This window comes from Delphinapterus leucas, chromosome 4 (genome assembly GCF_059928025.1).
Source record: "Delphinapterus leucas isolate spDelLeu-1000000601 "Yukka" chromosome 4, BTC_Dleu_Yukka2, whole genome shotgun sequence".
Taxonomy (NCBI): domain Eukaryota; kingdom Metazoa; phylum Chordata; class Mammalia; order Artiodactyla; family Monodontidae; genus Delphinapterus; species Delphinapterus leucas.
In genome coordinates, this window is record NC_143132.1 from 132499001 (window position 1) to 132513229 (window position 14229).

General features: G+C 35.4%; 1 protein-coding gene across 3 annotated transcripts in view; it reads left to right on the plus strand.

The window, feature by feature from the left end:
* STAG1 (STAG1 cohesin complex component) overlaps positions 1–14229 on the plus strand; it is a 441577-nt gene that overhangs the window by 151525 nt on the left and 275823 nt on the right. Inside the window, exon 1 of one of the 3 annotated variants that reach the window (XM_089910050.1) lies at positions 1–14229. This exon is cut by the window's right edge and continues 15298 nt beyond it. The exons of the other annotated variants lie outside the window; for them this stretch is intronic. The gene's annotated coding sequence lies outside the window, so the exon portion shown is untranslated. 3 annotated transcript variants of the gene reach the window in all.

The following is a 14229-nucleotide window of genomic DNA, read 5'->3' on the forward strand; positions in this document are numbered from 1 at the left end:
TTTTTATCTTATTAATAAAGCAATACAGTCAATAGCATGGAACCTATTCGTGTATATATTGACATTTTATATACTCTTGTTGATTGTGTAATCAAGAAGTTTATTAACTTAAAAGTTTTTCTCTGCTTGTTTTGTAAAAGGTGTCAGGAAAGGCATTTTTTTTAATAGTGAGTTTAAGATTACAAAGTTTAGATTACATTGTGCTGAGTAAAGTAACTTGCATGTAACAGGAGCTGCCTAAGAATTTTTATTGCCTTAATAATATGTTTTTTTAAAAATTTGAGTTAATATAAGTAACGTGTATTGAAGAATATTTGAAAGAAGAAAAGGTATAAAAAACATTCCTAAGAGTGAATTAGGAATAACCACAGTTAATATTTTATGGTTATTTGTGTGTGTGTGTATGTGTGTGTGTGTGTGAGAGAGAGAGAGAGAGAGAGAGAGAGAGAGATCTTTTATAACCTTCTTACTCTCTCCTCATTGACTCAACAAATACCGTTAAATAGTTTAGAAGAGCATATATTCATTGGCTTCTTACTAATTCATTACAAGGATAAACCATGATTATGTGTGTCTTTACATTTTTTTCCACTATTTTAAAACTTATCATTTGTATTTACTTCCCCACATCATTTTTTCATTTTAAAGTACTAGAGGTAAAATTATTTCATTAAAGAATATTTCTTAACTGTGTGGTAATAATACCATTTTTACTCTCCCAAAGTTGTACTAGTTTAGCTTTCACCAGAAGTGTAGCTAGCAGTTGGATACTTTATATTTAAGAATTATTTGACAACATAGGCAAAGATGGTAATTCATTATTTTAATTTGCATTTTTTGATTACTGATGACTATATGTTAAATCTTTTAATTTGATATCTGCTCATTTTTGATACTTCATTTTCAATTTAAGTTTGAAGTTTAGGTAATTGATGAAACAGATTTATTTTTAGACCTAAAAGCAGGCAAGTTTTCATTAGTATACCTTCTATTTTTTAACCTGTATTTCCCTTTGAATTCCTTAAGGGAGTTTAGTGTTTACTGCTTTTTATGTATGTTACCAGATTGATGTGTTCAAGAATCCTGGAATTTGTATGGGAAGGGAAGGAGGTGGAGTGGTGGGATGATGCTAAATAGTAAAAGAAATACTGAATTCCCAGTTACCCAAAGCAATGGACAACCTTAGATTACATAAGTATAATTTTAAAATATATTAAGTGACGTTTAGCCATTAAGCTTGACAGTTTCTTTATTATACTGTAATAGAAAAGTTGTTAACAAGCTACAGAAATACTATTTTTGATTTCTGTTTATTGCCTCCCACCCTTACATGGAAACACAAGCAGAAAGATGAAGGAAATTAAATTTAAAAATTGCATTTCAGTATTTTGCTTTTCATTTTTCATGCAGAACTTTATTTTTCCAACTTTTACTTAATATGAACAAAATGTTCAATATTTAATATGAACAAAATCTAGTCATCTGTATTTGATACACACTAGTGAGTAGTGTACGTTTTTTCTTTTTTGCCCAGTATCTTTTATATTCTTCATCCACATTACTCTTCCCTGTTGCTGTTTCCATACTTTACTCTCTGCTTAAATTCTTTTGGATTCATGTTTTATGAAAGGTAAAGATTAGTAGTCAGAGCCTACTGCTACTTGCATAATTTGGTTTTAAGTCACTTTTCAACTTTTTCTCACTATTCTTCTATTGAAGTTGACCCTAAGCATTTTCTACTTTGCTGTAATTTTTTATTATTCTTTTATGTTTTTCTTTCCTAGCTATATTCAAATTAATCTACAAACTTCTGTAATTTTTTTTTACTCAGCGTTCTATTGTAGGCATTTTTTCCCATGAATTAACCTTATAATTTTAAATAGTTATATACTATTCCCTAATGTGGCTGGTCCATGATTTATTTAACCAGTTTTCATTTGGGCTGCTTTATTGTTAAAGAAGAATATAAGTATATTTAAGATAACTATTTAAGAGTAGTTATTCTATTAAACATAGTACTTCTTTGAATATCCTTGTATATCCCTCTGAAATGTGCACGTGGGAATCCTTTGTAACATAAATTCCTGAAAGTGGTTGCTGAGCAAAAGGAATGCATGTTTAAAAAACTCTGTTGCAGGTCTTTTATTGAAGCTGGCACACTAATTTAAGTGTTTATTACCTCTTCACTTCAAACATAAAGTAATAAAGATAAAATATTAAAAAGAGGGTAGACATTAATGAATTTAGAAACTAAATGTTTCTGTGGTTTATATAGAAGAAAAACTACCTGGTGATCAGGATTGGGCTTAAGGTAGCAGAAGCAGGCACTTGTAGCCAAGAGTTTGGCTCTTGTGTGTTAAAAAGATGAAAGGTGCTTCATGAAGGGTAGAGGAATAGAGTTAGGCTTAAACTACATGAAGCCAGGGCCTAACACGTGACTCCGTACTTGTAAAGGAGACTGAAGAAAGCCGCTGAGAACTGCTGCATAGGCTAAGGCTTATGATTAGGGGGATTGTATATCTCACGTTACCCTTCAGACTCTAGTTTATGCTTATCATCCATGTAGTTATTAGTAGAGACTCCTTTAATACTCAAGAGGGTCCTAGTTTGGATAATAACTTATACTAAAACCCCACTTTTAGAAAATCATGGGCTGAAGGAAGGGAGAGGGCAGACATAGTCCTTATAACCAGGTCCTGAATTAAAATGACTACTTTCTTGGTTGGAGACTGGGTCTGTAAAAATCCCCTGTATCATCTTAGACCAGGAAGTTCTTTCTAAGCCCACTATATGATCTAGTTGTGCAGTGGAGTGAGTAGAATGAGCAGAGATAATCACAAAATCATTGACTAAGGAGGGATGAATAATAAAAGAAATAAGTATATTTAAGATTCTAGAGAGATGAAAGAAGAAATTCTATCTAATACCAAATAGGAAATAAACTTAGTAAATTGGTTTTACTGAGGATAAAAAGCTACATTAGATGCCATCAAAGGGAGAATTGAGGAATTGGCATTCATTAGGAATTCATTTAGAATGTAGCCCAGAGAAATAAAAAAGTAAATATGAAAGAGCAGTTGAGTGACTTTGGTGTGGATTGAAAGGGTTCCAAAATATGCAGGGGAAGAATCCTGAGGGAATAGTAGAGACATAGTTTTTGAAGAGGTAGTTTTGTAGAAATTTACAGTCACATTTCCTTGGATCTAGAGTTCGTTCTCAGGAGTCAACAAGATAAGTGAAAATCATTACACAGCTAGTAATAGTACAGGCATTCCTTGTGTTTTTTGTTTTTTCCTGCACTTCACAGATACTGCATTTTTTACAAATTGAAGGTTTGTGGCAACCCTTCGACAAACAAGTCTATCAGCACCATTTTTCCAACAGCATTATTTTTTAATTAAGGTATGTACAGTGTTTTTTTAGGCATAATGTTATTGCACACCTAAGAGACTATAGTATAGTGTAAACATAACTTTTATATGCACTGGGAAACCAAAAATTCATGTGACTCTCTGTATTGCAATGTTTGCTCTATTGCAGTGGTCTGAAACCAAACCTGCAATATGTCTTAAGGTACGTCTGTATAGTATAACTGTAAACTATTGAGGACTGAAAGAAAGTCTTGAAATATTTCATTAAAGAATGCTTGACCGTTTTCTCTGACTACAGTGCAATAAGGTTGAAATACACAAAATTCCCCTTCTACACTACATTATACTCACAAGTCTGGAAAGGCGCTTTTAAATAATTCATGTGGTAAAGAGGAAATAAACAGAGTTGAAATGTGAATGTTAGTGAAAGTAATGTTAGTGAAAAATTGAGGCCAGCTAAAGCACTACTTGAATAAATATACAGTCTTAAATGTATTACTATTAGCAAAAGTAGTACAAACTTAGAGAAAGAAAAATAGGAAAACTAAAGTAATTAGGAAGAAAGGCATAATAAAAGAAATGGAAATTAAATAGAAAAAGAAATGGTAGAAAAGGTCAACTAATGCAAAATATTAGCAATTTCAGTTCAGTACATTTTTAAGACTTAGAGGTTTTGTCTTAGGAATGCAAGGGTGGCTTAATGTTAGAAAATATTTTACTGTTATATAGCAGATAATCCTGGGGGGAAATTGATATAGAATGTTTAGAAAAATCATTTGATAAAATATAGCTGATATTCATAATGAACAATAACTCTTCATGAATAAACGAACAAGAGGGAAGTTCCTTAGATTGATAAAGTTATCACACAAAAACCTTATAGCTCACATCACGGCACTTTTTAATTTTTTATTTTTGGCTGCATTGGGTCTTCGTTGCTACGTGTGGGGTTTCTCTAGTTGTGGCAAGCGGAGGCTACTCTTCGTTGTGGTGCGCAGGCTTCTCATTGCAGTGGCTTCTCTTTGTTGTAGAGCATGGGCTCTAGGCACATGAGCTTCAGTAGTTGTGGCACTTGGGCTCCATAGTTGTGGCTTGCGGGCTTTAGAGCGCAGGCTCAGTAGTTGTGGCGCACAGGCTTAGTTGCTCCGTGGCATGTGGGATCCTCCCAGACCGTCCCCTGCATTGGCAGGTGGATTCTTAACCACTGCGCCACCAGGGAACTCCCTCACATCACGGCATTTTAAAAAGGGAAATTTAGATGAATTCCCAGGAAAAAGCACTAGAGTATAACAATTGAAAAGGAAAATACAACATTTTCCGTATTTGCAGAATATACAATTGTCTATGTAGGAATTTCAGCATAAACTAGGGTATTAGAACTAATGAGTGATCAGCAGAACTCCTAGAGAGAAAATTAACACTAAAAAAAAAAAAAATCAGCATTCTGAACGTGTTAGAGGAAACAATAGCCCATGTAAGAAAACAGGAAAAATGAATACAATTTTGAGTGGAATAGAATAAAATTCTGTTTCATACTCTTCATATTGAGTGACATAAAAATGTCTGGAAGATAGTGAGAGTCAGTAAGGATGTAGAATAACAACAAGTGGGAGTACAAATCTGTGTAACCCCTTTGGAGAAAAATTTGACAGTATTAAGAAAAGTTGAATGACCTGTTCATTTTTCATTCATTTAGCAAATATTTAATGAGTGCCTACATGGTGGGCAACACCTTTTTCTCTTTTTTATGTCTTTCTTTTTTTAACTGAGATACTTTGAAGAAAGGGAATTCAATTCCTAGTTGTAACCTTTAGAGAAATTTTTGTGTATTTTTATAAATGAGGCAAATACAGGAATTTTTATTGCTACTTTGTAATAGCAAAGAGAAAAAAAAAGGGAAGTAAAAAATGTCTATGAACAGGACAATTGATAAATAAAATGTGGTATATTCAAACATTTCAAATGAGTGAGCTAGAGCTCTAGGTACCATTATAGATAAATTTCAGAAATGGATTTTAAGGGACAAAGCAAGCTACATAATGATACATAGTATATTGTACTGCTTAAACACATATCTAAGCTTATTTAACATCAAGTTTATATTATTGGTTACTTACTGAGGAGATAGGAGAAGGAGAATGGGATCAGATGGGTGTATGTGGGGTACTACAGCAGTTACTGAAAAAGAAGCAGAAAGAAACAAATACGGCTGTAAAGTATTAAATGTTGTTGAAGCTGGATACCTTCTTGTCTATCTTGTTTATTTTATTTTTTGAAATAAAAATGGATAGCATTTCGGAAATGCCCCCCAAAAGGAGGGCTTATAATGTCCATATATTTGGAAAATGACTGTATCCCTTCCCCTTTGGAGAGGTATGAAATGTGAAGGCTTTGATAAGATTTGTGTTAAAGAACCTGGCTGCTTTTATTTCTCCAGCATTCCAGAAACCTTTGATTCCTACAACTATTTATGACCATTTTCTATTTTAAGTCTTTTCTCCTTATCAGAATTGTAAAGAATCAGTTTTACTAGCTTAATAGATACTTGTTACACACCTCCTGTAATCAGATGCTGTGCTAGATAGTTCCTCAATGTACAGAAAAACAACCACAGTTTTGCCCTTATGGGAAACAGGTGTTACAGAATACTTTAATAAAACAGATACACTGAGTGGGTTGAAAACTCTGAAAATTCACTTGGGCATGTCTAGAGGACAGGGTTGTGGAAGGTTTGCCTGTATAGCTAAAACTTGACCTGAGACTTGAAAGATGAGTAGGAGTTAGCTAGGCAGTAGCAGAGGGCACTTCTTACAGCAGAAACAGGGCATGCAAAAATGAAATCTCTACCCCTACAAAGAGGGCATAGATGTCCAGTAAAAATAGAGCTGAGAGAAGCTAGATTCTGAACACTGAATGTTTTGGCTTTTTTTAAAATTGGTGGCATTTTTGAAAGAAAATAACATATTTAGCGTTTTTAGAAATACTTTTCTGGAAGCAGTACAGGTAGTGATTTGGGGTGTGTAGGGCTGGAAGAAAGACCAATTAGGAGACTTTTTTTTTTTTTTTCTCCCCCTCCAGTGATCCAGTTGGGAAGTAATGAGTTTGCATTTATAGTGTCAGTGAGGGTGAAAAGGAAGAGGAAGTGACCGATTCTATAAATATTAAGGCTGTAGGATGCTTCTGAAGGATGAGAAAGAGGACAGAATCTAAGGTAATTCCTAGTTGTTTGACTTGGGGATATTCACTGAAAGGAAAATTTTAAGAGTATAGGTGTTAGTAGATGGGTATGGGAATAGTTTGGTTTGGACATTTTGACTTCTAGGTGCATGACACTGACTATATGTTGAATTTTGGAACATTCAAGCTATTAATCTGGTATTTGTTGCTTTAGTAGTTATGAGTTAGCATTTAAGTGAATTTCTATAATCCATTGGCATTTGCATTTTGTTCCTCCAGACTTCAACTAAAAATGTTGGACTACAGTTGCTTCATTCAACAAAAATTCATTGAGAGCTCTTGTTTCAGGCATTGGGTTAGGTACAAGAGATAGACTATGAACTAAACTTGCCTGACCCTTCCCTTCATAGACTTGCTAATCATCGAAGGGAAAGGAAATTCTCCATACTAATCAAATGATCTGTTAATATACTATTATAAACTGTTGATTAATGCTAAGAAAACTCCATTTGGTCTTAATGTACTGATAACTCCATTTGGTCTTAATGTACTGATAATAATAACTTATGTGAATGAGGAATTGGATTCAGCCTATAAATGAAGTATACTTAATAGCACAGTTTGGTCTCCTGTTTGCTTTTGACAGGTGACTATGTGGGTAAAACTGATTTTGTCCATTGAAGTTATGATTGGGAAAGACATAGGTATCTTAGCGGGATAGTCTGTGATTAGTCATTCTCTCTCTTTTAGGGAGGAAACTTTGTTCTGATGTTAAAGAAAAGTATGAACTTTTATAGGACATTGATTTCTTCTAGTTCCCAACTTACAAATGGGTTAGATGCCAAATCTCAAGGTATCAAATGCAGAGGAGTTCTCCCCTAAGATTTGTGTAGGTGAATTTTTTTTTTTTTTTTTTTTTTTTGCGTTACGCGGGCCTCTCACTGTTGTGGGCTCTCCCGCTGCGGAGCACAGGCTCCGGACGCGCAGGCTCAGCGGCCATGGCTCACGGGCCCAGCCGCTCCGCGGCATGTGGGATCTTCCCAGACCGGGGCACGAACCCGTGTCCCAAACCCGTGTCCCCTGCATTGGCAGGCGGACTCTCAACCACTGCGCCACCAGGGAAGCCCTGTGTAGGTGAATTTTAATTACTCCATGTCGACACCAAGGAAAGTGAAAAAGCACCAGTGAGTTTATTAAAATCTCACCTGTTAACTTGTGTTTGAACTGACAGTTTATTTAGTGACTGTATGAGAATTGAATGCCTTTCTGAGCTATTAATAGAATGGATAAATGTGTTTATAATAAGTTTTGAATTGTTCATTGAAAAGCTTAAAAGTTTCAAGAAGTATTAAAATGGCTGAAGAATGTCTTAAGAAGTTTAATTATAGAAGAAATGGTACTGAAACGTTAGAGGGGAGAACAAATGTACTATTGACTGAAGTGAACTTTGTAACAAAGATGGTCAAGAAATATTGAAGGAAGGAAATACTACAATGAAGATGAGTAAAACCTTATAGAACTAAGCAAATACAAGTACTTGGATAGAATCAGTATATGAGTGTAATACAAGAAATATGTGCTTATAGCTGCAACCACTACAGTGCAGGATATTGGGTACAGGACTTAAAATCATGAAAAAAATATTAAAACATTTATTCTGATTTTTAACATCATAATAAAAAATTTAAATTTAATATAAAAACATTTAGATTAAGTTTAGCTGAAGGTAAATGTGGAAAACTGAAAATAACAGTAGTTTAAACAAGATAGTTTATTTCTCTCATACGTAAAAGATCTTAGATAGATGATCTTTTCCATGGCAGCAGGTAGACTGTCAAAGGATTGAAATTGTTAATACTTTAATAATCATTAAGGTATACATAATCATAACTTTAGCAACTGTACATTTTGATGTTTATCAGAAACGAATTTTACATAACAAAAAGGAAGAAACTGCCAGGGCAGCACAATTGTGGTTTCTACCCCAGGCTCCAGACATTGGGTTCTGTTTTAAGCCCTATGAATATCTTTCTATCCTGTGTATTTCTCATTCCTCTGTCTTGACCCTTGTGGGAAGTCTGGGCCTAATGTTGCACTTCACATTGTCCCATGAATAAGTTGATGTTTTAAGGGTGGGAGTGCTGCTGGTGCCAGGCACTGTGCTCTTGAGGCGAACTGCTTCATTTTAGACTTCTTAGTTCCTGCAAGCCATGCACGAGTGGCCACAAAAGTGGTCAAAGCCTGGTGAAGCCTAGCAAGCATACCTTTGTGGACGTTGATTGCCTACAGAGCCCCAAATGTGATAGAAATGGTGTTTGAAGGCCCATCAGTGCAGCATTGATGTCATAGTGCTGGTGGGTGAACCTCATGGGCATCCATCACGGCATCCATGATTTGGAAAAAGAAGAACTGAGTCTTCAGCACAACACCCTTGTTGCAAAAGCATCACTGCCAGGATGCCTGTGCCTTTTAAACTCAGATTGGGAAGCTGAGCTGCAGTGCCTCTTTTGTGACGGCCGCTGGCTCCATTCCAGGTACATGCCAGCACTACAGGCAGCCCACCATCTATATTAAGCAGTAACAGAACACCTCTTAGAAGATCCTAGATGAGATGGACACTGGATGAGATGGACATTGCTAGCTCTACCTATATTGAGAGGAGGGTAGGGTTGAATTACTCTTCTGTGGCTGTAGCAGTCTCAGTATGCTCTTCTGTGGAAGTCTCCTGTTGGTAATCTCTACATGGATAAGAAATCCCCCCCAACCCCCATGAAGCTTTGACAGCTAGTTCCAGTATTGTCACTGTGGTGGTCCTGGTGGCCATTGTTGTTGGTGTTGCAATCCTGCTGATCACCATCAGGTGGAAGTTGGGGAAGTACAAGAAGACAGGAATGAAGGACTGGGGGAATTGAATTACAACCCAGCATAGGTCTATAGTGGGGAGGGTCAGAGGACAGTGTCCAGGACCACTTCAGCGTGAAACTTAATTCTTGATTCAAGACAGATACTTTCTCCACCACCATCCCCTTCTGCTCTCCCTCCTCCCTCCATCCTAACAATTCTTGTCCTAGGGCTACCTTTCTTTCTGACTTTATCTCCCAACCTCTCTTGAAGACCTGTTTCTATTATTATTCCTTCTTTCTCTTGGTCCATGGATAAGAAATCTCATTCTGTAAATGCAGACACAAGAATGTCATCTTTGATTATGTTTAAAATAAAAGGTTAAAATGACATCCTGGGATCATTTAAAAGTGGTGGAATACCTTTTAAAGGCTTAAATGACTTTAGGTGAGGAACAGTTCTATCTCATTATAAAGGAAAGAGTAGCATCTTCATCCTGAACTACCTACTAGTTTATCTACTGCTTATCGATGAGAAGAAAATTTGGCTTTATTTGGGCTTGCATAATGGCCATATCACTGTTTGTTACACTATGAACACATATGCTTCTCACTTAAAAGCTAATCTTATTTTGGTTGCCTAAACACAGTTTTATTTTATTGAGAAGATACTGTCCAGATACTTTTGGGGTTTGTTCTTCAGCTCACCTGTATTATAGCTGATATTAGTAATGTTTTATTATGTAAAAATGTTTGTATATACTTTGTCATTGGTAATTTTTGTGACTTTCTTAATATTACAAACAGTGAAATTTAATAAAATATGAGGGAGACATAAAGCAAGAGAGAGTTTGAATTTGTCAGAATTATGCCAATTAAAAAGAAACCTTAACTTTTTCTTTTTGGGGGATCCTGTGGGAGGTTATACGTAAGACAAAGGTGAAATAAATAGAACTTTACAAACACCAGGGCACTGTATCTTAGAATCACAGTATCTTTTTTTTTTTAAACATCTTTATTGGGGTATAATTGCTTTACAATGTTGTGTTAGTTTCTGCTGTATAACAAAGTGAATCAGCTATACATATACATATATCCCCATATCTCCTCCCTCTTGCATCACCCTCCCACCCTCCCTACCCCACCCTCTAGGTGGTCGCAAAGCACGGAGCTGATCTCCCTGTGCTATGAGGCTGCTTCCACTAGCTAGCTATTTTACATTTGGTAGTGTATGTCAATGCTACTCTCTCACTTCATCCCGGCTTACCCTTCCCCATCCCCGAGAATCACAGTATCTTTATTTGAACTTCAGAAATGTTCAGATTTTATAGCCCAAGGTTTTCCCCACAAATGATTATATTTTTATAAAATAATCATTGTTGATCCCTTTTAGAGATTCAGCTGGATTACCTTTGAACATATTCATTGTTTAAGCTTCATGGTCACATCTCAACATCTTTTGCATCTCTTAAACTGACATGTGGAACTGGTCCAGACTATTTCATAATCAGTTTAGTGCCTTAAAATTCTTAGGTTTTTGAGAACAGTTGTAAGAAAGTTCTAAACATGAACTGTATTTCTTGCAGTTTTTGTGTTATGTAGTATTTGAATTATTAAGTTGTTTACTGTTTCTCAAAGATATATGTACATTTACATTTATCTACTGTTTACCAACTCCAGTAGAAAAATGAGCAAGTGAAAAGAGTCTTGTTTTGCTATTTGTTGAGCAATGTCAGTATTTTTGTGATAAAAGACGTTAACATTAAAATGTTAAGTTTCTGATTCTTCCCTGAGTCTTTTTTTTTTTTTTTTTTTTTTGCGGTACGCGGGCCTGTCACTGTTGTGGCCTGTCCCGTTGCGGAGCACAGGCCCCGGACGCGCAGGCTCAGCGGCCATGGCTCACGGACCCAGCCGCTCCGCGGCATGTGGGATCTTCCCGGACCGGGGTGCGAACCCATGTCCCTTGCATCGGCAGGCGGACTCTCAACCACTGCGCCACCAGGGAAGCCCCCCCTGAGTCTATCTTTAACTCTTGCTTTAACCTAATAACAACCTAATAATATGTGTGATTAACTGTAAGCTAATTTTTTAAAGTGCTTTAGTTCTGATATCTCCCATTTTCCTAGAATGAAAAGTAATATGTAAAATATACAGAATGTTTTAGGGCAGAAGATATAAATTGCTTTTTTCATTTCATAGGTATTTGAAAATCCTCAAATGATAGCTTAATATTAAGAGTGAGTTTTTGATTTTTTGTTTAGTTAGAATGACTCTCTGAAATTTGTGGATGTTTTAACCTGTCCCCAACAATTCTAGCATCTACATAGTTAGGGTAATATACATACTGTAAAAAATAAACCTCAGATATTGGTGGCATATCATGATAGACATTAATTTCTGATATATGTAACCATTCTTATATATGTAATATAAGAATTAGTGGTAGGTGTCTTTCCTTCATATGGTGACTTAAGGATCCATGCTCCTTCCATTTTCTGGCTCCTCTTTCCCTTAGAGCCTCAATGTTGTTTGCATTCAGTGGCTGGAAGGGGAGAGAGAATGGAGCACTACCTACTTCTTAGATGCTTTTGGTCCCCCTGTTTACATTACATTGATGGAAACTTACCAGTACTACAGTGAGCCAGGTAATGGAGTCAGTGGCTGGGTAGTTGTTACCCAGTTTGGTATACACTGTGAAAGGGAGAACACATAATTGTCATACTCTGGTTACTTTTAGATAATTAGAGGGAAGGTATACAGTAAATATTTTGATTTGTTTAATTTCTTCAATACAGAGATTATAAAAGCTGCTGATTAGTGCTAAGGTAAGAGCATTAACTCCTTATAAGCTATTTAGAACTAAAGTCCTAAGTTGAAGTTAGGGACTCTAGGAATTTTCACAGCCTCTATTCAGTTACATCCAAAGATACTTACTATTTTTCATGTACTTAGCTTCAATAAACACATTGCTGTTGTTTTTTTTTTGTGTTGTTGCTGATTTCAAGCTTGTGGCTTTAACTTAGGTGTTTCAGATATTATTAGTCTTCTTCATGATACCCCTAACCTTCCAAAGGTATCATCCACAGGTATATCACATTTTATATAGATGGTCTAGGACATATCAAGTAAACAGAGATATGACTGTTGATGTATTTGTGATTATGATAGTGAAATATTTGTAAAAGATTATGTATATAATGGGTTTGCTTTATGAAGTCATTTTAAGGAAAAATAGCCTTTATTTTACATATTTATTTGTGTTTATGAATTGTTTATAGATATTTGAATATATAGAATATGGTGCTTTCTACTAGCTTTATTTTCACAGAGAGGACCTAACTTATTTTAATGCTTCTGGTCAAAATTCCTTACTTACAGCTTCAGTAAGAATTGAAATACAGAAAATATTATATGAATAAAGACATATTGAACTATGAGACTTTTTTAGAATTTCTTCTTTTGTCCACCTCAGTAAATTTGGATTGAGTGTGCTTGTGCAGTTTCTTACCCTGTACACTAACTTTAATCATGTATAAAGCAGAACCCTTCAGAAATTTTGTTTTCATGATTTGTGTCCAAACTGCTGAAGAAAACTATATATATGTTGATATAATTCCTTATCATTTCCTGGGCTTTGGTCCTAAGCCTTTGAGATGAGAAGACAAAAAGGATTTTCCTCCCGGTGAGGACTTTTGATCTAGTACAGGATTTCTTAACCTGGAGTCAGTGCTAGAATTTTTGATAAGCATGAACAGAAATGAGGAGAGTGGTAAAAAAATTTGGAATTGACTTAAAAAAAAAATAAGTGCAGAGAGAAAACTGATCTGGGACATTTAAAAGGATTGTTAATGGCATTGAAGACTAAATTTGTAGCAGTATAACTTCATATAATTGTTTGATTTTCCTCCTGCAGCCCTGTAACCAGATATTAGAAATGTGAATTTACTGTTTACTAGAAGGAACAAAAATGTAGGTTTTGATCTGTGCCAGGAACTCCTTTTCAGTAGTTATAGTCCTTTGAGGGTTTTGAATTGCTTGAAACAAGACAAAGACTAATCTGACATGCACAGTCTTAGAAAGTGTATATAGATGTTGTGTTGTTTGCAGCATCATTGGGCCAGGATATGAATGTTTCCTAACTGGCTGTGGAAATTCTGGACTATGTGAACACACATTTTCAAGAAAGTTAAAAACTACGTATCCTCTATTAAAACTCCAACTTTCACTCTTCACTCAGAGATACGTGCCTTGGTGTGTTTCTTGCTAGCTTCTCCTTGTGAACTCTGTTGTCTTATGACATTAAACTTGATTGTGCTTAGGTCTTTTCTTCCTGTCCGTTTTAAGTAGGTCTGACAAATATTAATCTGTATTTTTACTAAGATCCTGTATTTTAACTGAGAAGAGTGTGATTAACCGGACTAGACAGGGTTATTCTGGGTGATATGATAGGAAATCATTTACCTATAATATCCACAAGCCTAACTTTGTTTATGAAACACCATTATTTCATAATTTATGTATCTTGATTTTAGAAGACACATTAGAGACAAATATTCTGTACTTTGAAAGAGTTGTTGCCAACTTTATGACAACTCATGCATTAACAGCAAAACAGGTGTATTTTCACTACAGTTATGTCTTAATAATCCATGTCATCGTATCTACCCATGTATCTTAGATTTGTATGCTATGATATCACTTCCTGGTCATTCAGAACCAGCCATTTCATACCTTTTCCCCACACTGCATACAATAGCAGGTTATTCTTCAGTTATATTAAGCACTGGGAAGGTTTTTTTTAAAGATGTTATTTTAGAAATCCTTTTAGAACTATTTGGTTT